The sequence below is a fragment of the Phacochoerus africanus genome, chromosome 15, assembly GCF_016906955.1.
Source record: "Phacochoerus africanus isolate WHEZ1 chromosome 15, ROS_Pafr_v1, whole genome shotgun sequence".
NCBI classification, from domain to species: Eukaryota; Metazoa; Chordata; class Mammalia; order Artiodactyla; family Suidae; genus Phacochoerus; species Phacochoerus africanus.
In genome coordinates, this window is record NC_062558.1 from 20,702,652 (window position 1) to 20,724,985 (window position 22,334).

The following is a 22,334-nucleotide window of genomic DNA, read 5'->3' on the forward strand; positions in this document are numbered from 1 at the left end:
CTTTTATATTAATTTAATCTTCCAACTACATTGTAAGCTTCTGAGGGTAGAAACTGCTGTGCTTTCAATCCTGTAGTTAATTAACTCATCATACTGGTTGAATACCTAACCAGTGTCTTGTATTTCTTTTGACTCCTCCACCTTCCCCCCTCAGCTCAGCTCTGAAGGGGGGGTGGGGGACGACAGTCCAGAAATACGCCAATGAGTCATTGTGTGTGTTTAATTCAGGATCATCAGTCTGCATTTTGTTATAGTGTAGGGGGGGCATTGAAATATATCTGTTCTCAGTACATATCCTGGAATAGTCTGTGACTCACAGACTGGCCATTTATCTGTGACTTTGATGCTTGCTTTCATTCTGTAACTGAATTTGAAGTGCTAAGCCCGTCCACTATTTCCTCTTAGGCAACATGACTTACTGAGTAATTACCACCAGTTTAATTTGGAATCCTTGGACTAATCACCCAGACGGGGGTGGTATCTATCCCCTGTCTCTGGGCATTTTGTTGTGAGTCGGATGGGGTGAAGAAAATGTGGAGATGCTTTTAGGAAAAGCTTTCACCGATTGAGAGGGTTCATTACTTCATTAAGTATTTATTCATTCCTACTGAGGACCAGGTCGCGGGAGGCACAGTGGTGAGAAAAACAAGAAACGAAGCCAGGTTCCCTGGACTAATGGGGGCAGGCCGATTTTAAACCTGCGCCTCCGCGGAGGTGAGCACGGCAAGGAACGCTCCCTTACCATCGAATCCTCTCGCCGGGATTTGACCTGTTCTGGAAGGTTGGGAACGGCCCCTTGGAGGCAAGAAAGCTGAAGTCAAAGTGAAGCCTTCATTCAGAGGGAGTGGCTTGTGTGAAAACCTGGGGAGGGAGGATGATGGGTTCAGCTTTAAAAAGGCTGGACTGGGGTGTCTTAGAGATTCTTTAGAGGAGATCCCAAAGCAGTGAGTTAGGAACACCGGGGGCGGCCTGCGTCCTCTCCGTGGAGATGATAGCGGGTGGAGAACCCACCAGGTGAGGCTTTGCCAGGAGGAGCCGATGACGTCGGTGCAGATCCGGGCAGTTCTCGACAGTGCCAGGTGCCACCTGGGCGAGGGAGGCGGGGCTGGGGGCGCAGGCGAGCCCGGGAAGGGGCCTGAGAGCCGGCCCGCGGGTCAGGCTCGGCGGCAGGGAGGGAACCCGAGAGTCGGGTCCGGACGCCGCCGCCCAGATCTTTTCCTGGAGGCCTCGTCCTGACGTCCAGGAGGAGGACGCGCTGTGCGCGAGCACCTTCAGTCACTTAAACAGGAGTGGGTTCTGTGGGTTCAAGGGACAGACCCTTGAACAGCACGGGGGTTCACCCGCTTGTAACTGTGCCCCCAGTTCCTGCGAAATCGCGGATTCCAAGCACCGACCCGGTAGCGCTGGAGCATTTACTACTGAAAAGCACCTGTGCACAAGTGGGCCCGCCAAGTTCAACTGCGCTCTTCAAAGGTCCGCTAGAGACAAGTGGGGAATTTTCGGCCCTGGGATGTGACAGGGGTTCTTAAACATAACAAGAAAAGATTGGTTAAACTGACTATATTAAAATCAAGGCCCTTTATTCATCAGAAAACACCTTAAAATAGAAAAAAACTGATTATAAAGCTGATAATGGAGGGTTTTATGCAGCGTGGATAACTAATGAAGATGATCCAGAATATGTAATGAGCAATAAATCCGTAATAACCCCGTGGGAAAGTGGGCAAAAGATACAAAACCAGATATTTTAGAGAAGACAAAACAGCCAACGAATGCTGAACACCTGTTGAACCTAATTAGGAGAAGGCAAATCAAGACCACATTGAGATTTCATTTGACACTGGAGTGGCAAAAATCACCAAGTCTGGGAGTTCCAAGTGATTCAGGGCAGGGCTTCTCAAACTTCAATGTGAATCACTCAAAGAATTTCCAAAACTGCAGCTTCTGATATAGCAGATCCAGAGCTGGGCCTGGAGGCTGCATTTCTAATACATTGCTCAGTCGGCGCTGACTATCTGTGGACCACAGTTCCAGCTGCAGGTTGTGAGGGATGTAAATGAGCAGGCTCCCTTAGGCGTGGCATGGCAGTTGGGAGTAGAAATTGGTGCACAGATTGGAAAATAGGTAGAGAACGTGTACTGTTGAGCACACACCAGTAACCCTACCATTATCCCAAGTCCCTTCTTGCATGTGTACACCGGGAGACCTGTTAAGTCTTTGCCCAGGTCTTCTCCTTAGGGCCCGTGCCGTTTTTGCCTATTGGTCTTGCCCTGGCTGTGCTTTCATTCCCAGTTGCCAACCACTTTTTTCTCTTTGTTGACTGGCTGACCTAAGGCTGTGGGATACTCTCCCTGCCCAGAAGGCTAGATGTGCCTGGGAATTTATGTCTTCTGGGGGGGCACTCAGGGTCTGCCTAGTGTTGGGGGAGGGCATTACACTGGCACCCTTGTCCCTTGATGGGACAGCTTTGAGCTATGACCTACAGTTTCTCCAGAGTTCTCACAAAGGACTCAACCACAGTAACCTTTTTTTTCCCCCCCAGGTTGCTTAAATTTAATTAAAAAAAAAACAAAAACAGCAACATGATTTAATGCTTAATGTTTGCAAAGAAAATTTTACATGGATGCAAAACATAGTTATATGTGGGATCTTAATATTTACACAGATGTAACCCCTTTTCTGACTCCTGGCAGTTTACTACGTAGATTCCGCAGTAACCTTCTACAGGACTTTGCTTAGAATCACACCCTTGGTCTCCTTTATTGTCCCTTTCTGCCTCCCCACTCTGTACCTGGTGGTCCCTGGTCCCTCACTGGTCTGCCTGTCTTTCTCTTCCTCCCTTCCTCTCTCTTTTTTTCTCTCTCTCCCTCCTTCTCTTTTTCTGGAATACCGCTATTTATTGAGATGCTTCTTAAGCAAATTTTTGTAGTTTCATTGTACACGTCTTTCCACGTATTTGTTAATTCTGTCTCTAAGTATTGTGTGGGCTTTTTTGAGATTATAATCAATATGTGACATATTAGTTTGAGACTGCAACATATGGATTTGATATTGGTATATATTGCAAAAGATCACTTCAATAAGTCTAGTTAACCATCATCATCCAGTTGCAAAGTTTTTTTTTTTCTCATGAAGAAAACTTTTAAGATCTACTCTTTGGGCACCTCTTAAATATGCAACACAGGGTTATTAATTATAGCCACTACGCTGTGCATCACCTCTCCAGATTTTAATCATCAAGGAACTCTAAGTTTGTACCTTTGGCTCACATTCACCCATTTCATCTCTCCACCCCATGCGTCTGGCAACGACCAATCTGTTCCCTGTAGTAATGAGCTAGGGTGTTTGTTTTGTTTTAGGTTCAACATATAAGTGAGATCATATGGTGTGTGTCTTTTTCTAACTTAAATGATACACACATCACATTTTCTTTCTCTGTCACATCCGTCAACATCTTGGCTATTGTAAATAATGCTGCATTAGGCACAGGGTGCATATATCTTTTCAAGTTAGTGTTTTCATTTTCTTTAATACATATCCAGGAGTGGAATTGCTGGTCATATAGTAGTACTATTTTAGTTTTTTGAGGATCCTCCATACTGTTTTCTGTAGTGGCTGCACCAATTTGCACTCCCTTTAGCAATGCAAAAGGGATCTCTTTTCCCCACATCCTCACTGCTATTATTATTATTTTTTGATAATAGCCTTTCTAACAGGTGTGAGATGATATCATTTTGGTTTTGATTTATTTGCACTTTCCTGATGATTTGAGCAGTTTTTCATATACCTGCTGACCCTCTCTGTCTGTGCCTTCTTTGGAAAAATAACTATTCATATCCTCTGCCTGTTTTTAAATTACGTTGTTTGGGTTTTTTGGCTGTCGAGTTGTATGAATTCTTTATATTTTTTGGATATTAAGCCCTTACCAGATAGAAGGTTTGCAAAAATTTTACCCCATTTGGAAGGGTGCTTTTCCATTTTTGCTGATGGTTCCCTTTGCTGTGCAGAAGCTTCTTAGTTTGATGTTGTCCCACTTGGTTATTTCTGCTTTTGTTGCCATTTCCAAGAAAGCATCACCAAGACTAACATCAAGCAATTGCTGCCTATGTTTTCTTCTAGGAGTTTTTTTATTTCAGTTATTATTTTCAAGTCTTAAATCCATTTGGGGTTAGTTTTTGTGATTGGTATAAGACAGTGGTCCAGTTTGATTCTTTTGTGTGTGGCTGTCCACTTTTCCCAGCACCATGTTTTGAAGACATTGTCTTTTCCTCATTGCGTATTCTTGACTCTTTTGATGTAAATTAATTAACCATATATGTGTAGGTTTATTTATGGACTCTCTATTCTGTTCCATCATGCTATACGTATGTTTTTATGCCAACACCATACTGTTTTGACTACTATAGCTTTGCAACATAGTGTATAATAAGGGAGTATGATACCTCCAAGTTCTTCTTTTTCAGAGTTGCTTGGCTATTAATGGTCTTTTGTGGTTCCATACCAATTTTAGGATTTTTTGTTTTGTTTCTGTGAAAAATGCCATTACATTTTTTTTTTTTTTGGTCTTTTTAGGGCCACACCCGTGGCATATGGAGGCTCCCAGGCTATGGGTCCGATCAGAGCTGTAGCCACTGGCCTATGCCACAGCCACAGCAATGCCAGATCTGAGCCACATCTGAGAACTACACCACAGCTCACGGCAATGCTGGATCCTTAATCTACTGAGCGAGGCCAGGGATTGAACCTGCAACCTCATGGTTCCTAGTCCGATTTGTTTCTGCTGGGCCACAATGGGAACTCCCACCATTACAATTTTAACATGAATTGTACTGAATCTGTAGGTCACTTTGGGTAGTAATAGTAATTTTTGCTTTTTAAGGCCACACCCACAGCATATGGAGGTTCCCAGGCTAGGGGCCTAATTGGAGCTATAGCTGCTGACCTACACCACAGCCACAGCCATGCGAGATCCGAGCCACGTCTGTAACCTACACTATAGCTCATGGCAATGCTAGATCCTTAACACACTGAGTGAGGCCAGTATTGAACCTGCAACCTCATGGTTCCTAGTTGGATTCATTTCTGCTGGGCTATGCGGAAACTCCCAGGGTAGTAATTTTTAACAGTATTAATTCTTGGAGTTCCCATTGTGGCTCAGCAGGTTACACACCCGACTAGTATCCATGAAGATACAGGTTCTATCTCTGGATTCGCTTGGTGGGTTAAAGATTAAGCACTCTGTGGCTGTGGTGTGAGCCGGCAGCTGCAGCTCTAATTCGACCCCTAGCCTGGGAACTTCCATATGCCATGGGTACGGCCCTAAAGAGAAAAAAAAAAAAAAAAAACTAACTCTTAGAATATGCGATCATGGAATACTTTCCATTTATTTGTGTCTTATTTCTTTCATCAGTGTCTCATGGTTTTAAATATTCAGGTCTTTCACCTCCTTGGTTAAGTTTATTCTTAGGTATTTTATTATTTTGGTGCAATTGTAAATGGGAATGTTTTCTTAATTTCTCTTTTGGATAGTTCATTATTAGTGTGTAGAAATACAACAGATTTGTGTATATTAATTTTGTGCCCTGAAACTTTACCGAATTTGTTTATTAGTTCTAACAGTTTTTGGTGTGGTGGAGTCTTTAGGGTTTTCTCTATATAACATCATATCATCTTCAAATAGTCACCATTTTATTTCTTCCTTTATGATTTGAATACTTCTTATTTCTTTTTCTTAGTAATTCCTTTGGCTAGGGCTTCCAATACTGTGTTTAAGAAAGTGTTGAGAGTGGGCATCCTTGTCTTAATCCTGATCTTAGAGGGAAGGCTTTTCACCATTGAGTATGATGTTAACTGTGAGCTTTATTATATATTTGGCCTTTATTATGTTGAGATACCATCTCTCTGCACCCACTTTGTTGAATGCTTTTATCATAATAGGATGTTGAATGATTTTTCTGCATGTATTGAAATGGTCATAGAATTTTTATCCTTTGTTTTGTTAATGTAGTGTGTCACATTAATTTACTAGTGTCGAATTACCCTTGCATCCATGGATTATTCCTATTTGTTTTTGGTCATGCCCACAGGATGTAGAAGTTCTCAGGCCAAGGATCAAACCTGTGCCATAGCTATAATCAGAGCCACAGCAGTGACAATGCCAGATCCTTAACGCTGAGCCATGAGGGAACTCCTGGATTAAACCCCTTTGATCATGGTGTATGATCCTTGAAAAGGACAGCTGACCCTTCCTACTGTACTTTTTGAACTGTGTGTCCACTTACATGCAGATTTCTTTCAGTTAATACATGCACAGTCCTAGATTGGTTGAATCCATGGATGCAGAGGCACCAGTCAAGGGCCAAATGTAAAGTTAAACATGGGTTTTCAACTGCCTGGACAATCTGTGTTCTTATTCCCTGGGTTGTTAAAGTATCAACTGTGTTGCTGAATTTGGTTCACTAATATTTTGTTGAGGATTTCTGCATCAGTGTTCATCAGAGACATGAAGAATATTAGCCTGTAATTTTCCTTTCTTGTGGCATCCTTGTCTGGCTTTGATATCAGAGTAATGTGGGCAGTGATAAATGAGTTTGGAAGTATTCCCTCCTATCTTGTTTTTTGGAAGAGTTTGAGAAGGATTGGTACTATTTTTTTTAAATGTTTGGCAAAATTGACCAGTGAAATCATCTAGCCTTGACTTTTGTTGGAAGAGGTTTTAGATTACTGATTAAATCTCCTTACTAGTAATTGGTCTGTTCAGATTTTCTATTTCTTAATGATTCTGTCTTGACAGGTTATGTGTTTCCAGGAATTTATCCATTTCTTTTAGGTTGTCCAATTTGTTCCTGTATAATTGTTCCTAGTAATCTGTTATCCTGTGGTATCAGTTATAACATCTCTTTTATTTGTGATTTTATTTATATGAGTCCTCTCTGAGTCCTTTCTCCTGGTGAATCTAACTAAAGTTTGTCTATTTTGTTCATCTTTTCAAGTAACAAGCTCTTAGTTTCATTGATCTATAGTTGGCAGAACCATTGCATTGGTTCTTTGACCTATGGAATAAGAGCCATCATGATAGGAAAAGATGAGTGGAAACCAATGAAACTTCTACACAAGACCAGAGATCAGAAGGAATACTATATCTTGGTTAGCTGGTAGAGATTAATGTCAGTCTCAAAGACTGACTGGTAGAGGGTGGTGATTCCTATTGTATCTTTTTTTTAATTAGTGAGATTATCCCTGCAAAGGACTAATGAACTATGGTAGGGACTGGTGAGCTATTACGCAACAGTAGAACAAATAATTTCCTGGCCACAGCTGCTGTATCAGATGCTAAGTCTTTCCCGATTAGATCAGTACAGCCTATGACACTTCTATGCAACCTTTGACAAAGGAGTATGCCTTCTTTAAGTAAATGTCATGGAGGAGGATCAGAAGCAGTTCACACACACTGAGAAGGGACCAAGATGCACATCTATGGTCTTGCCCTAGGGCTGAATCACCTCTCCTTCCCTCTGACGCTGTGTAAACCAAAGGACCTTGACTGTCTGAACATTCAGCATCGCACTCTACTGCTTATCATTTAGTTGACAATGCACTGTACCCCCTTCCCCATTGTATTTTCATCACGTTGGTCAGTCTGGCAAAACTACAAATTAACGTCATCAGCTCTTGGATTTTCTCTGTGCTTGTACCAAAAAAGCTAAAGGCTGTGTTAAAGTAATATACAAGGGCAAACTGACTTTATGCTGAACATATGACTGTCATCCTCAAATGGTGACTTTATTTTCTCTGTAGAGGCTAAGGAATTGGCTCCTAGGGGGATGGCACTAGGGTTTGAGGAGAGTAGAGGAGGAGTGAATTTGTTGTTACGGAGGGTGAGGACGTGCGGTGAGTAGAGGAAGGTTGTAACTTTGCCAGATAGTATTGAGGGCCATCTCTGAAGACGAGCTACTATCACAGTTGAGGCGCGGAATAGCTATAATTATTTTCCCTCCAAATTTTCATTCTGGAGTTAATAAATGCTTTGTTTTATATGAACTTTTTTTTTTTTTTAGTTTGAAATGTGTCCATAGAGATTCTACCTCCAGGGAGTGCCCATCGTGGCTCAGTGGTTAACGAATCCGACTAGGAACCATGAGGTTTGGTCCCTGCTCTTGCTCAGTGGGTTAACGATCCGGCGTTACCGTGAGCAGTGGTGTAGGTTGCAGACGCAGCTCGGATCCCGCGTTGCTGTGGCTCTGGCTTAGGCCAGTGGCTATAGCTCCGATTAGACCCCTAGCCTGGGAACCTCCATATGCCGCGAGAGCGGCCCAAAGAAATGGCAAAAAGACGACAAAAAAAAAAAAAAAAGATTCTACCTCCAAACTCTTAGGTAGGACTCCAAAACTCCTCTGAATGGAGTAGAGCATGGTCTATCAACTTTTGTTTGTTTACATACCTTTCCTGTTCCTACCCCCCCAACCCCCGCAAATCCACCTGCTCCAATCTGGACTAGGTCCTTTTTAATGTGCTGTTCAACTTTCAAACTAAAACTTTACCTTACCACAATCCTAGACATTTTTGATTTATTCCTAGGTATCAGAGGTTTCTGGTTGTTCTCCAAAGTCCATTTCCCACCTTCTTTCATAATAATTTTTAGTTTGACTCATGAACTTCTACAATAAAAACTACATTTCCCCAAATGCCTTGCTGCTAGGTATGGCCATGTGATTAAATTCTGGCCAATAAAATGTAAGCTTAAGTGTCTAGTTCACTGTAACCCTGGTAACACAGTGATGGACTCAGATGCACAATAAATATTTGTTGACTTTCTAAATCACTATGTTTCTTATGCTTGGGAGCGCCTTCAGCTCCTGACAGCTTTTCCAGCTGATTGAAACTTTACTTTTCAAGGCTGCTCACCATTTCTTCCAAGAAGTTTCCTGTGTCCCCACTACTCTCTCATTAGCATCATTTCTTACTTTAATGTTTAATGTTTTATTTCTAAGTTTTGGGAGTTATAATTGATAATCATTTTCTTAATGACAGTGGTATCTGCTGTAATGGCTGGGTGGTTTGATAAGAAAAGCATCGGGTACTGTTCTATGACATTTTTAGCACCGCCTACAACAAAAAGCTGATAAAAGAAAGAAGATCCTCTGGCTTGCAGGAAGGAAAGTACTTGTATTAATTTAATCTTTACTTGTCTCTATTGGATTGCATGTTTAGATTAAGAGTTTTCTTAACTTTTTATTTCTCATTGCCTTGCCCAATATCTGTCATGAGAAAATTGATTGACTTAGACAAAACTGAATTCTATGGGTGATGATTAGGTTAGATGAGTATTGGGAATCTTTTCAATATTTAAGGTTACTGATTTCCTGGAAGAAAAAGCAATCAAAGATTAACAAAATTCCACAACTATGACTATCAGTGAAGGTTTTTGTGGAGGGTGAAATGAGATGTTCAAGTCATCTGATTTATTTTATTTTATTTTATTTTTGCTTTTTAGGGCCATACTTGTGGCATATGGAGGTTCCCAGGCTAGAGGTCTAATCAGAGCTACAGCTGCTGGCCCATGCCACAGCCATAGCAACACCAGATCTGAGTCGCATCTGTAGCCTACACCACAGCACACAGTAACGCTAGATCCTTAACCCAGTGAGCAAGGCCAGGGATCAAATCCGCAACCTCATGGTTCCTAGTCATATTCGTCTCCACTGCATCACGACAGGAACTCTCAAGTCATCTGCTTTAAAATTCACAAATGACAACAAATAGAAAAGTTTAGCAAAGGGCCACAGTAAAGTTGGAGTGAAGGAAAGAGAGAGAGAGTCTGAGATCACACATGTTGACCCCACCTAGTTCCCTTAGTAGCCTGAGTTTTCATCTTGATTGGAAACATACAGGTTATGAGCAGCATGATTTCTGTTTATTCACAAAATATTAACCCTGCTCTGTATCTCTGAGTGCATCTGAGTGTGAGGGCTTGTTCCACAGTGGGGCTGCTATGTGGATATTGTTATATGTATCACTCTACTCCCCTTGTGTGAGGGGTCATTCAGAGGCAAACATTTGTTGCACTTTTTTTTTTTTCGTCTTTTTAGGGCTGCACCTGTGGCATACGGAGCTTCCCAGGCTAGGGATCTAATTGGAGCTGCAGCTGCTGGCCTACACCAGAGCCACAGCAACCCCAGATTGAAGCTGTGACTGCGACCTACACCACAGCTCAGGGCAACACCGGATCCTTAACCCACTGAGTGAGGCCAGAGATTGAACCTGCAACCTCATGGTTCCTAGTCGGATTCATTTCCTCTGCGCCACGATGGGAACACCTAGAGGCAAATATTTGTGCCTTTAGGCCACCAAGAGAGCAATGAGCCAGCAGCAGCTTTCCCACAGTTTCCTAGAGTGATTCATGGCCATCATCCCCTTGCCTGTTGGTCTCTTGTGCTGAGCCCAGATGAACCCTTCGGTTATTTCAGTTCCACAGGTCTTGTGCCCTTGGCCTGGGCTTGTGGTCTGCCTTGACCAGTCACATGTAGACACGAGACGTCCTTCCGAGGCTGCCCCTGACCTTCGATACCTAGTGAGGGTGGCGGGGTCAGGGCTGGGGCTTGTCCCCACAGATCCTCCAGGTGCGGCCAGCCACGGCGGCCATGCTCTGCATTCCAGCTTCCACACCTGGAGAAACAGCACATCCATCCTGTGAGAAACACACCTGAGAGCCGCCAATGAGCAAACATAACCGTACAGATGCGTTCTCCATCCTGCAAAGAACATCTCCTGTTCAAAGCTCCAGAAATAGCGTTTTTATGCTTCAGTGTGTAAATCTAGTTTTCATCTGTATCATTTACATATCAACATGATTTGGAAAAGCACTTCCTGTTCCTTGGAGGGAAACACTGTAGTCCCAGATTCACTTGGTAGTAGCCTCCTTCTTTCTTTCTTTCTTTCTTTTTTTTTTTTTTCATTTCTGGCTGCCTTATTTCCAGTGAACATATCTTGTTTTTTTCAGAATTAGGCATTCTATGTCTGCTCCCCACCGAGGGAGAAGAGGATTTACCCCTCCTTGACCCGAACTCCACCCCCGTGACATGTGAGCACACTCCCCATCCCCCACCCCCAGTAGACTGAGGTCATGAGCAGCAATTACATCATTATAACTGTATGAACATGATTCTCAGCTGAGCTATGTCCTATCAATGGCCACTTTTCCTTTCCCACCCAACGTATTATTTTCCCTGGAATCGATAATGTTGTTTGTTCATTTGTTTAGTTTTCTTCGTCACCATCAGCACTCACTAACACCAAACCTTTCCCAGTCCTGTGAATATCCTTGGTATCTGCAGAAACACTGGGTAAGTTTATCAACTTCAAGTGTTCCATGAATTTTTCCAGATCTGATCTGTTTCAGTCTTGACTGCTTTTCTTTCAATCCACTGTTGTCCTGGGATCTTGCCTCAAGATCATCTTACAGATTCTCTTTGCCTCTCCTGACATGGATCTCATGTCACCCCTTTTTAATTGAATTTTTAAATTGAATTATAGTGGATTTACAAGGTTATGTTAATTTCTGCTGTACAGCAAAGTGACTCAAATATATATATAAATACATTCTTTTTAATGTTATTTTTCATTATGTTTTATCCCAGGATATTGAATATAGTTCCCTCTGCTGTGCGGTACGACTGTGTTGTTTATCCATCCTATATATACTAGTTTGTACCTGCTAATCCCAAACTCCTAGTCCATCCTCCCCACTCCCGCTTGGCAACAAGTCTGTTCTCTGTGTTTGTGAATCTTTTTTCTTAGATGAATTCATTTGTGCCATATTTTAGATTCCACATATAAGTGATATATGATATTTGTCCTTCTCTGACTTAATTCACTTAGGATTATGATAATCTCTAGTTGCTTTAATATTGTTGTAAATGCATTATTTTATTCTTTTTTATGGCTGAGTAGTATTCCATTATGTATATGTACCACCTCTTAATCCATTCATCTCTTGATAGACATTTAGGTTGTTTCCATGTCTTAGCTATTGTGGATAGTGCTGCAGTGTACATAGGAGTGTATGTATCTTTTTGAATTAAAGTTTTGTCTGGATATATGCCCTGGAGTTGGATTGCTGGATCACCTAGAACGTATGCACTATTTTTTGAGGAGCTTTTTCTTTTTTAATTTAATTTTTAATTAAGTATAGTTGATTTACAAGGTTCTGTTAATTACTGCTGTACAGCAAATTGATTCAGTTTTTAAAGAACTTCCATAATGTTGTCCATAATGGCTGCACCAATTTACATTCCTACCAACAGTATAGGAGAGTCCCCTTTCTCCACATCCTCTCTAGCATTTATTACTTGTTGTAGACTTTTTAATTAATTTTTTTGTTATTACTCAATAAATTTATCACACTTGTAGTTGTACAATGATCATCACAATCCAATTTCACAGGATTTCCATCCCACAACCCAAGCACAAACCCCAACCCCCCAAACTGCCTTCTCTAGAGACTATAAGTTTTTCAGTCTGTGAGTCAGTATGTATTCTGCAAAGAAGTTCTGTCTGTCCTTTTTTCAGATTCCACATGTCAGTGAAAGCATTGGATGTTGGTGTCTCATTGTATGGCTGACTTCACTTAGCATGATAGTTTCTAGCTCTATCCATGTTGCTAAAAATGCTGGTATTTCATTCCTTTTAATGGCTGAGTAATATTCTGTTGTGTATATGTACCACATCTTCTGGATCCACTCCTCTGTCGATGGACATTTAGGCTGTTTCCATGTCTTGGCTATTATAAATGGTGCTGCAATGAACATCGGAGTACGTGTGTCTTTGCGAGTCATGGTTTCTCTGGATAGATGCCCAGGAGTGGCATTGCTGGATCAAATGGTGGCTCTATTTTTAGTTTTCTAAGGAATCTCCATACTGCTTTCCACAGTGGTTGCACCAATTTACAACCCCACCAACAGTGTACTAGGGTTCCTTTTTCTCCACCCCCTCTCCAGCACTTATTGTTTGTAGACTTTTGGATGATGGCCATTCTGGCTGGTGTAAGGTGGTACCTCAGAGTGGTTTTGATTTACATTTCTCTAAGAATGAGTGACGCTGAACATCTTTTCATGTGTTTTTTGGCCATCTGTATGTCTTCTTTGGAGAACTGTCTGTTTAGATCTTCTGCCCATTTTTGGATGGGTTTTTTTTGTTTGTTTGTTTGTTTGTTTTGGTATGGAACTGCAGAAGTTCTTTATAAATTTTGGAGATGAATCCCTTGTCAGTCGATTCACTTGCAAAGATTTTCTCCCATTCTGTGGGTTGTCTTTTTGTGTTGTTGAGGGTTTCCTTTGCTGTGCAGAAACTTTGAAGTTTGAGTAGGTCCCATTTGTTTATTTTTCTTTTTATTTTCAATACTCTGATAGGTGGATCTGAGAAGATGTTGCCATTGTTTATGTCAGAGCATGTTTGGCCTATGCTTTCCTCTAGGAGTTTGATAGTGTCTGGTCTTATATCTAGGTCTTTCATCCATTTTCAGTTTATTTTTGTGTATGGTGTTAGGGAGTGTTCTAATTTCGTTATTTCCCATGTGGCTGTCCAGTTTTCCCAGCAGCACTTATTGAACAAGCTGTCTTTTCTCCATTGTATATTCTTGCCTCCTTTGTCATAGATGAGTTAGCTGTAGGTGCATGGGTTTAATTCTGGGCTTTCTATTCTGTTCCACTGATGTATATATCTGTCTTTGTGCCAGTACCATGCGGTTTTGATGATTGTTGCTTTGTAGTATAGTCTGAAGTGAGGGAGCCTGATTCCCCCAGCTCCATTTTTCTTTTTCAGGATGTCTTTGGATATTCTGGGTCTTTTGTGCTCCCAAAAAAACTTTAAAATATTGTTTTCCAGTTCTGTGAAAAATGTCCTTGATGATTTGATAGGGATTGCATTGAATCTGTAGATTGCCGTGGGTAGTATAGTCATTTTGATAATATTAACTCTTTCAATCCACGAGCATGGTATGTCTTTCCATCTATTTGTGTCATCTTTGATTTCTTTCATCAGTGTCTTACAGTTTTCAGAGTATAGGTCTTTTGTCTCTTAAGGTAGGTTTACTCCTAAGCATTTTATTCTGTTGGATGTGATGGCAAACAGGATTGCTTCCCTAATTTCTCTTTCTGATCTTTCATTGTTAGTATATAGAAATGCCATTGATTTCTGTGTATTAATTTTGTATCCTGCAACTTTGCCAAATTCATGGATGAGCTCTAACAGTTTTCTGATAGAGTCTTTTGGATTCTCTAGGTGTAGTGTCATGTCATCTGCAAATAGTGATAGTTTTACTTCTTCCTTTCCAATTTGGATTCCTTTTATCTCTTTTACTTCTCTGATTTCCACGGCTAGGACTTCCAAAACTATGTTGAAGAGTAGTGGTGAGAGTGGACATCCTTGTCTTGTTCCGGATCTCAGTGGGAATTCTTTCAGCTTTTCACCATTGAGAATGATGTTTGCTGTGGGTTTGTCATATATGGCCTTTATTATGTTGAGGTAGTTTTCCTCTGTGCCCACTTTCTGAAGGGTTTTTATCAGAAATGGGTGTTGGATTTTGTGAAAGGCTTTTTCTGCATCTATTGAGAGGATCGTATGGTTTTTCTTCTTCAGTTTGTTAATGTGGTGTATCATACTGATGGATTTGCAGATATTGAAGAACCCTTGCATCCCTGGGATAAATCCCACTTGATCATGATGTACACTCCTTTTAATATATTGTTGGATGTGGTTTGCTAGTATTTTGTTGAGGATTTTTGCATCGATGTTCTTCAGTGAAATTGGTGTGTAGTTTTCTTTTGTTGTGGTATCTTTGTCTGGTTTTGGTATCAGGGTGATGGTGGCCTCATGGAATGAGTTTGGGAGTATCCCTTCCTCTGCAGTTTTTTGAAGTAGTTTCAGAAGGAGAGGTGTTAGCTCTTCTCTAAATGTTTGATAGACTTCGCCTGTGAAGCCATCTGATCCTGGACTTTTGTTTGTTGGAAGTTTTTAAATCACAGTTTCAATTTCAGTTCTTGTGATGGGTCCATTCATCTTTTCTATTTCATCTTGGCTTAGTCTTGGAAGAGTGTACTTTTCTAAGAATTTGTCCATTTCTTCTAGGTTTTCCGTTTTATTGGCATATATTTGCATATGGTAGTCCCTTATGATCCTTTGTGTTTATATGATATTTTTTGTTACTTCTCCTTTTTCATTTCCAGTTTTATTGATTTGAGTCCTCTCTCTTTTTTTTCTTGATAAGTCTGGCTAAGGGTTTATCAATTTTATTGATCTTTTCAAAGAACAAGCTTTTCATTTCATTGATCTTTTCTATGGTTTTCTTTGTTCCTATTTCATTGATTTCTGCTCTGATCTTTATGATATCTTTCCTTCTACTAACTTTAGGTCTTGTCTGTTCTCTTCTCGAGCTACTTTGGATGTAAAGTTAGCTTGTTTATTTGAGCTTTTTCTTGTTTCCTGAGGTGGGCTTGTATTGCTATAAACTTTCCTCTCAGAATGGCTTTTGCTGCATCCCATAGGTTTTGGAGTGTGGTATCTTTGTTGTCATTTGCTTCTAGGTATTTTTTAATTTCCTCTTTGATTTCTTCAGTGATCCATTGGTTGTTTAGTAGCATGTTGTTGAGTCTCTATGTGTTTGTGTTTCTTGCAGTTTTTTTTCTTGTTATTGGTTTCCAGTCATATAGTGTTGTGGTCGGAAAAGATGCTTGATATGATTTCAATTTTCTTAAAGTTATCGAGGTTGGATTTGTAGCCCAGGATGTGATCAATCTTAGAGAATGTTCCATGTGCACTTGAGAAGAATGTGTATTCTGTTGCTTTTGGATGGAATGTCCTATAAATATCTATTAAGTCCATCTGGTTTAATGCTTCATTCATGGCCTGTCTTTCCTTATTGATTTTCTGTCTGGTTGATCTGTCCGTTGCTGTAAGTGGGGTGTTAAAGTCCCCCACTATGATTGTGTTATTGTCGATTTCTCCTTTTAAGGTTGTTAGCAGTTGCCTTATATATTGTGGTGAACCTGTGTTGGGTGCATAGATATTTAAAATTGTTATAACATCTTCTTGGATTGATCCTATGATCATTATGTAATGTCCTTCTTTGTCCCTGAAAATATTCTTCATTTTAAAGTCTATTTTGTCTGATAAGGGTATTACTACTCCAGCTTTCTTTTGATCCCTGCTTGCATGAAATATGTTCTTCCATCCTCTCACTTTAAATTTGTATGTGTCCCTAGAAGTGAAGTGGGTCTCTTGAAGACAGCATATATATGGGTCTTGCTTTTGTATCCATTCAACCAGTCTATGCCTTTTGGTTGGGGCATTTAGTCCATTAACATTTAAGGTAATTATTGATATGTATGTTCTTATTGCCATTTTATTAATGGCTTCGGATTTGTTTCTGTTGCTCTTTTCCCTTCTTTTCTTTTTCTCTCCTCTTGTGGTTTGATGACTATCTTTTGTGTTGTATTTGAGTTGATTTTTCTTATTTGTGTATCAATTGTAGATTTTTGGTTTGCAGGTATTCTGAAGTTTTGATATAAAGGTCTATATGTATATGAGATTGTTTTAAGTTGTTGTTCTCTTAACTGCAAGTTCATCTCCAGTGTCCTGCATTTGTACCCACCTCTTCTCATGATTTCTGATTTTGGTGGCATAATTGTGTATGGATGATTTCGTATCTTTATATATACCTTTACTGGTGAGCCTTGTCATTTGTGGTATTTTTGTTTCCTGTTGCTGTCTTTTCTTTTCTGCCTAGAGAAGTTCCTTTAGTATTTGTCATAAAGCTGGTTTAGTGTTGCTGAATTCTCTTAGCTTTTGCTTCTTTGTGAAGCTTTTGATTTCTCCTTCAAATCTGAATGAGAGCCTTGCTGGGTTCAGTAATCTTGGTTGGAGTTTTTTCCCCTTTATCACATTAAGTATATCATGCCACTCCCTTCTGGCCTGCAGAGTTTCTGCTGAAAAATCTGCTGATAACCTTATTGGGGTTCTCTCGTATGTTATTTGTTTCTTTTCCCTAGCTGCTTTCAAGATTTTCTCTTTGTCTTTAATTTTGGTCAATTTGATTAATATGTGTCTCAGTGTATTCCTCCTTGGGTTTATTTTTTATGGTTCTCATTGTGCTTCCTGGATTTGAGTGAGTGTTTCCTTTCCCATGTTGGGGAAGTTTTTGGCTATTATCTCTTGGAATGTTTTTTCTGTCCCCTTCTCTCTCTCTTCTCCTTCTGGAATCCCTATAATATGGATGTTGGTGCATTTAACGTTGTCACAGAGTTCTCTCAGACTCTCTTCATTTGCTTTCAATCTTTTTTTCTCTTTTCTGTTCTGCATCCATAATTTCTACTAATCTGTCCTCCACTTTGCTTATTCGTTCTTCTGCCTCCTGTATTCTGCTGTTAGCTGCTTCTAGTGAATTTTTTATTTCAGTTATTGTATTTTGCATCTCTTCTTGTTTAAGTTTTATATCTTTTATCTCTTTGCTCAGAGTTTCCTGTAAGTTATCCATCTTTGCCTCCAGTTTATTTCCAATGTCTTGCATCATCTTCAGCATCAACAGTCCAAAGTCTTTTTCCTGGAGGCTGAGAATCTCCAGATCACTTAGCTGTTTTTCTTTTCTTTCTCCCTCATCTGAGTTATAGTTCTCTGTCTTTTCATTTTTATAGGTTTTTGGTGTGGTGACCTTTTTACAGATAGTAGAGTTGAACCTCTCTTACTTCTGGTGTCTGCCCCCTTGTGGCTGAAGTTGGTATAGGGCTTGCTATAGGCTTCCTGATGGGAGGAGCTGATGCCTGCCTACTGGTAGGTAGAGCTGTTTCCTATCCCTCTGGTGGGTGGGGCTTTGTCTCTGGATAGGATTAGAGGCCGCTGTGTGCCTGAGGGGTCTTTAGGTAGCCTGTTTACTGAGGGGCAGGGCTGTGATCCCACCTGGATTGTTGTTTTCCCTGGGGCTTCTCAGGGCTGACTGATGGCTGGGGCCAGATTTTCCCGAAATGGCCCCCTCTAGAGAAAGGAACACTGCTGAATATTCCCGAGAGCTTTGCTTCCAATGTCCTTCCCTCACAACAAGGCACATTCACCCCTGTTTTCCTAGGATGTCCTCCAAGAACTGCAGTCAGGTTTGACCCAGATTCCTATGGAGACTTTGCTTTGCCCTGGGACCCAGTGCACATGAAAATCTGTGTGTGCCTTTTAAGAATGGGGTCTCCATTTCCCCCAGTCCCATGGAGCTTCTGTGCACAAGCCCCACTAGCATTCAATGCCAGATAGTCCAGGGGCTCTTTCTCCCAGTGCCAGATCACCACACATGAGAGTTTGATGTGGGGCTCAGAACTCTCATTCCTGTAGGTGAGTCTCTGTGAACCAGTTAGTTTCCAGTCTGTGGGGCTTCCCACCAGGGAGGTATGGGATGGCTTATGTCACATAATCGCCCCTCCTACCTCTTCATGTGGCCTCCTCTTTGTCTTCTGGAGTAGGATATCTTTTTTAAGGTTTCTGGTCCATTTGATTGAAGATTGCTCAGCCTTTAGTTGTGAATTTTGTTGTTTTTAGGAGAGAAGTTGAGCCCCAGTCTTTCTATTCTGCCATCTTAATCCCATCTCCTCTGTTGTAGACTTTGGATGATGGCCATTCTGACTGTATGAGTTTTGACTTGCATTTCTCTAATAATTAGTGATGATGAGCAATTTTTTTCTCATGTGCTTACTGACCATTTTTATGTCTTCTTTGGAGAAATGTCTGTTTAGGTCTTCTGCCCATTTTTTCGATTGGATTGTTTGTTTGTTTTGTTGTTGCTGAGTTGTATGAGATATTTGTATATTTTGGAGAGTAAGCCCTCATTGGTTGCATCATTTGCAACTATCTTCTCCCTTTCAATAGGTGTCTGATTTTTTTTGTCTTTTTAGGCATACACCTGCAGCATTAGGAAGTTCCAAGGCTAAGGGTCCAATTGGAGCTACAGCTGCCAGCCTATACCACAGCCACAGCAACACCAGATCCGAGCCGCATCTGTGGCCTACACCACAACTCATAGCAATGCCAGATCCTTAATACACTGAGCAAGGCCAGAGATTGAACCTGCATCCTCTCAGATGGGTTCATTACCACTGAGCCACAGTGGGAACTCCAGTCTTTTTTTTTTTTAAATGGTTTCCTTTGCTGTGAAAAACTTTATATTTGATGAGGCCCCTTGTATTTATTTTTGGTTTCATTTCTATTGCCTTGGGAGACTGACACAAGAAAGCGTTAATAATCATTTATATCAGAATGTTTTGCCTACTTTCTCTTCTAGAGTTTCATGGTGTCATGTCTTATATTTAGGTCTTTAAGTCTTTTTTTTTTCTTTTTATGGCTGCACCTGTGGCATATGGAAGTTTCTAGACTAGAGGCTGAATCAGAGCTGCACCTTTGGCCTATGTCACAGCCACAGCAGCACTGGATATCAGCTGTATCTGTGACCTACACCATAGCTTATGGACAGTGCCAGATCCTTAGCCCACTGAGTGAGGCCAGGGATCAAAACTGCATCCTCACAGAGACAACGTTGAGTCCTTAACCCACTGAGACACAATGGGAACGCTAATCTTTAAGTCATTTTGAGTTTATTTTTTGTATGGCATGAGGGTATGTTCTAGTTTCATTGATTTACATGCAGCTGTCCAGTTTTCCCAGCACCACTTGCTGAAGAAACTTTTTTCTTATATTATTGCTTCCTTTGTTGAAGATTAATTAATCTTCTATGTCTAGGCTTATTTCTGGGCTCTCCATTCTGTTTTATTGATCCAAATGTCTGTTTTTATACCAGAACCACACTGTCTTGATTACTGTAGCTTTGTAGTATTGTCTGAAGTCTACGAGAGTGATGCTTCTAGCTTTTGTTTTGTTTTGTTTTGTTTTGTTTTTTCCTTAGGATTGCTTTGGCAATTCTGGGTCTTATTTTGTTCCATATAAATTTTAGGATTACTTGTTCCAGTTCTGTGAAAAATGTCCTGGGTAATATGATAAGACTGGCATTAAATCTGTAGGTTGCTCTGAGTAGCATGGCCATTTTAACAGTAGTATTCTTCCAATCCAAGCGCATGGGATATCTTTTAATTTTTTGAATCATTAAATTTCCTTTATTAGCGTTTTACAGTTTTCAGCATTTAAGCCTTTTACCTTCTTGGTCAAGTTTATTTCCAAGTATTATTTTTTTTTAGATGCGATTTTAAAAAGGATTTATTTTACATTCCCTTCCTGATATTTCATTGCTAGTGTAAAAAATTTTTGTGAATTAACCCTGTATCCTGCTACCTTGCTGAATTCATTTATCAGTTCTAGTAGTTTTTGTGTGTCATCTGCATATAATGACAGTTTACCTCTTCCCTTTCAATCTGGATCGCTTTTATTTCTTTTTCTTGTCTGATTGCTGTGGCTAGGACTTCCAATACTGTGTTGAATAGAAGTGGTGAGAGCACCATCCTTGAATTATTCCAGAACTTAGTGGGAAGTTTTTCAGCTTTTCACCATTATTACATTGGCTAAGTTTGTCTTAAATGGCTTTTTACTATGTCGAAGTATATTCCCTCCATACCCACTTTGATAACAGTTTTTATCATGAATAGATGTTGAATTTTGTCAAATGCTTTTTCTCCATCTATTGAGATGATCATGTGGTTTTTGTCTTTTCTGTTTGTTAATGTGATTTATCATACCGATTGATTTGCATATGTTGAACCAGCCGTGTGAACTTGAGATGAGTCCCATTTGGTTGTGGTTTGTGATCTTTTTTGTGTAGTTGGATTTGGTTTGCTAGTATTTTCTTAAGAATTTTTGTGTCTACAAAGTCAGAAATATAGATCAGTGGAACAGGATAGAAAGCCCAGAATTAAACCCACTCACCTACAGGCAACTAATCTATGACAAAGGAGGCAAGAATATACAATGGAGAAAGGACAGCTTGTTCAATAAGTGCTGCTGGGAAAACTGGACAGCCACATGGGAAATAAAGAAATTAGAACACTCCCTAACACCATACACAAAAATAAACTGAAAATGGATGAAAGACCTAGATATAAGACCAGACACTATCAAACTCCTAGAGGAAAGCATAGGCCAAACATGCTCTGACATAAACAATGGCAACATCTTCTCAGATCCACCTATCAGAGTATTGAAAATAAAAAGAAAAATAAACAAATGGGACCTACTCAAACTTCAAAGTTTCTGCACAGCAAAGGAAACCCTCAACAACACAAAAAGACAACCCACAGAATGGGAGAAAATCTTTGCAAGTGAATCGACTGACAAGGGATTCATCTCCAAAATTTATAAAGAACTTCTGCAGTTCCATACCAAAACAAACAAACAAACAAACAAAAAAAAACCCATCCAAAAATGGGCAGAAGATCTAAACAGACAGTTCTCCAAAGAAGACATACAGATGGCCAAAAAACACATGAAAAGATGTTCAGCGTCACTCATTCTTAGAGAAATGTAAATCAAAACCACTCTGAGGTACCACCTTACACCAGCCAGAATGGCCATCATCCAAAAGTCTAAACAATAAGTGCTGGAGAGGGGGTGGAGAAAAAGGAACCCTAGTACACTGTTGGTGGGGTTGTAAATTGGTGCAACCACTGTGGAAAGCAGTATGGAGATTCCTTAGAAAACTAAAAATAGAGCCACCATTTGATCCAGCAATGCCACTCCTGGGCATCTACCCTGAGAAAACCATGACTCGCAAAGACACATGTACTCCAATGTTCATTGCAGCACCATTTATAATAGCCAAGACATGGAAACAGCCTAAATGTCCATCGACAGAGGAGTGGATCCAGAAGATGTGGTACATATACACAACGGAATATTACTCAGCCATTAAAAAGAACAAAATACCAGCATTTTTAGCAACATGGATAGACCTAGAAACTATCATGCTAAGTGAAGTCAGCCATACAATGAGACACCAACATCCAGTGCTTTCACTGACATGTGGAATCTGAAAAAAGGACAGACAGAACTTCTTTGCAGAACAGATACTAACTCACACACATTGAAAAACTTATGGTCTCTGGAGGAGATAGTTTGGGTGGTGGGGGGATGTGCCTGGGATCTTTATGATTTCCTTCCTTCTGCTGACTTTAGGTTTTGTTTGTTCTTTTTCTACTACTTTAGGTGGTGTCTTAGGTTGTATATTTGAGATTTTTCTTGTTTTTTTGAGAAAGGTTCACATCACTATGTACTTCCTTCTAAGAACTGCTTTTGCTACATCCCATAGATTTTGTATGGTTAAGTTTTCACTGTCGTTTGTCTATCTTTAAATTTCCTTTTTGATT